This window comes from Lepisma saccharinum, chromosome 1 (genome assembly GCF_977018435.1).
Source record: "Lepisma saccharinum chromosome 1, izLepSacc3.1, whole genome shotgun sequence".
Classification (NCBI taxonomy): Eukaryota; Metazoa; Arthropoda; class Insecta; order Zygentoma; family Lepismatidae; genus Lepisma; species Lepisma saccharinum.
In genome coordinates, this window is record NC_139229.1 from 27902575 (window position 1) to 27906228 (window position 3654).

Genomic DNA, 3654 nt, shown 5'->3' on the forward strand with positions numbered 1-3654 from the left:
TCACTCATCCTCAACGTCGAGATTGGCCAAAGTGGTAGAAAATGCTACATAAAATAACAAAAGTATCCATTTAGAATAAATTTTGTTAACCGAGACTAGATATTTTGATTGCAACAGTGCCTTTCCTCCTTAAAAGTCATCGTTTATGATTGTTTAATGAGGATGAATTTTTCCGAGCGTGTACTTTTGAAGCACCCTGCATTTAGCGTCACTGCCCCACCCTGCAGTCCTATGGGACATCGAAACACGCGCGTAGAGCCTTGTGGGAAATGTTACAGATGCATGTAGCGGATGTGTTGGGTGCTGGGAAACGCCCACATTAATTAAACGAAGAAAGTCTGATAATGATCTAACGTAAACAAAGGTCACCCAAGTGGATAAGTTGTTACAGATGAACATTCCATCATTAGCCCTAGTGACGACATCACAAGTGCCAGAACTTTTGTCATGTGATATGCAGGGTGTAGTCATAAAAATGACTGATAAGTATAGTTGAGAAGTCGAGGTTCATTTGTACCCATTATGCATTTTATCAGTTCATCATTAATCCCCATCGACGCGGTTAACGTTAGAGGAAGAAAAGCGACGTTAACAAAAGAGAACCACGCAAAATTAACATTGGTCCGTGACTAACCAAATTTTAGTGGCGTAGTTGTTAGCACAGAGCGCTGCGACGCCAGGGGTCCCTCGTTCCAGTCTTTGTGAGTGACCCTTCATCAGTTTCGTGATGTCATCACTCTCCTCATCTTCGCTATTAGCCAAAAGTGACAGAAAAACAAAGTAAGATCAATCAATCAAAAATTTACTCGTTCCTCTTTTCTCCCACTTTTGGCTAATCGTGACGATGAAGATTAATGATGATTCGACTTAAGAGATGAAATGAAAGGACACTACACACACACACACACACACACACACACACACACACATGGACAGGACACAACACAAACTCAGCAGATGATTATATTGGGTGTGGTCCTGGCGCCAGATCCTCAATAGCCTGCACAAATGCAGTCCAGGGTGTACTACGTGGAACAGAAGTTGACACATGAGAGCCTTACCAGGACACTCCTGTATGAACACTGAATTGAAATATATGATAGAACAAAAACGCAACATCTAACTCCCAGGATTCGATTCCAAGACTCCTGAACACGAAGCACGTTTACATAACTTCGCCACGAAGGTTCTCTGAAGGTAAGAATACGTAAATTTAAAGAACCGGGCTTCTTGATTCAGATTGTAATAGTAAGATCTATTTGAACTAAGTTTCATCTTAGTGTGTTCAGTTGATATCGAGGGAGAATGACTTTTTATGTCAAATATAAACTGGGCCCATGAGTGCCGGCAGAAACTACAGAAGGTCGTTTCACGTCCATGGTAACAAAGTTAGAACCCACCTCATCTTAAGAAAAACCGTGACATCAGGAGCGGTGTTGCTCCACGTGATACCCCTGTCTTGCAGCAATGTCCCTGCAGCGGAGTTTCCATTGGAGGAGACTGCGTTGAAGAACACATTGGTCCAAACGATCATATTCCTCCTGACAAGCTTTCCAAAGACCATCAATTGTGCGGGGCCGTCTGCTTCCCAAGGCTCGTTTCAACAACGGAAACCCACAAAAATCCATGGAAGAGGCATCGGGAGATTTCACAGGGATGTCTGTAAAGGGGATTGCATGAATGCCCGTTTCACGTGCCATCCGATCCATGTATGCCTGCGTGGACTTTGCCGTATGACTGGAAGCCTTGTCCTGGTGGATGACAACACGAGATGTGTCGCTGCCATAGAGAGATGGAATATCATGTCTGTAAAGTGGCTCCAAAATATTCGTCTGGTAATAGGCTGCATTTACTTTAGCCTTTTTTCCACTCTGCGCAGTGGAAGTTTGCTGTTATGGCAGTAACCACCAACAACCATGAACCCGCGTGGAAAACTTTCCGCACATTCACGTACCCACTCAGATAGACCTCTTGCATCACGTGGACGATAGTAGATGGCCCTTTTTTTTACCACATCCCGACAGACACACCCATGCTTCATCCAGGGACACCACATACTTCCAGCGGTCCCCTGCCAGATGGCGTTCGTAGAGCTTCCGTCTGTTGTTCTTCCTCTCCTGGACACGTGAGGCACGTAACTTATGAACTTGAGCTTTGTGCTTCCACACAAGTTGTAAATCTTGGGCTATGATGCGATTTACAGTTGCAGGTAAACATTGCACTGCCTATGCAATCACTCTTCGCGTTGCAGGGTTTTCACATCCCACCAAGGATCTCACTTTCCGCACAACATCGGAGGAACGCTTGGGCTTCCGATATGTCCGAGGCCCATTTTGACTGGTTCCAGCAACAGGTACGGTGCAAGCTTTATGGCGATTCAACACTGCATTGATGCCCTTCTTTGACACATGGAATGCTTTCATGTGGCACTGTTTAATTATCTGGCTATAACTATAACCAACATCGGATAACCAGATGTACCCATCCCAAAAGACTGGAATTTTTGGTGTCATATAAACTCTCACTCACACACTAATCATCGTCCTTGAAAGTCAACACACAATACTTTCGTCCTACTAGCTCTGGCTGCTCTGTGTTGTGCCTATGTGCTGCACCCTGGTGATCGAAATCGTTACCATCAACGTGAAACAACCTTCTGTATTCCAAAGAGTCAAAAATTGAAAAATTGTCTCACATGGGAGTCATAACGTCGTAAGAAGTAAAGAAACCGTAAGTCAGAGAGAGAGAGAGAGAGAGAGAGAGAGAAAGACGCTAGAGGCAGAGAGAATGGAAGCAAAAAGAAACAATACACAGAGAGAAATAAAGAAGTGTGGGGAATAAAAACATAAAAAGAGAGAAAGGGAAAATATGACAGAGAGAAGGGAAATAAGGAAGAGAGAGATGGGAAATAACAGATAGAAAGGGAATTATAAACAGCGAAAGAGTAGGAAAGGGAATTATATGCAGAGAAAGAGTGGGAAAGGGAAATAAAGAAACGAGAGAGAAGAGACATGAAAAGGAGAAAATAACAAAAGGAAAATATAAACACAGAGAAAGAGGTAAAGTGAAAAACAAACTATAGCAACAGGAGAGAGAGAGAAATAATGAGATATAAAGAAATAAGGGACATAGAAGAGGAATATAGAGAAACATGAGAGGGACGGGAGAGAGACAGAGAGAGAGAGAGAGAAATGACAGGAAACAAGACAAAATAGAAGAGGCTCAAACAAGAGAAAAAAGAATAAAGCAACCTAATTCCACGAGTGTTAAGTAGCCAGCCATGTGGGGGCAGATCGTGCCAATATACCCCCTTTTGCGCACAGCAGTGTCTACAATAATGTAAATAATTACAGCGATATAATGGCATGCTTTTGATTTTTTTCTTACAAGAAGATAATTTTGCATGAACGTTTCGTCAAACATAGATTAGACTGCTAAAAGAGGAAAGATACCACGCGTATTATGCCTCCTTTTTTCCTCGCGTTTTCCTCGACACGCCACTGCGGCGACATGAAAGCAGTTCGTTCGTTCAACAGATGAAAACAAACTTGAAAAACAGTTCCTGTTGATAAAAGTTCTGGCCCTGGCAACACCGTTCGAGAGGAAGCAGAGAGGAACCACCCCCTCGCCAAGGCCACGCGAAGTTCTTCCTCA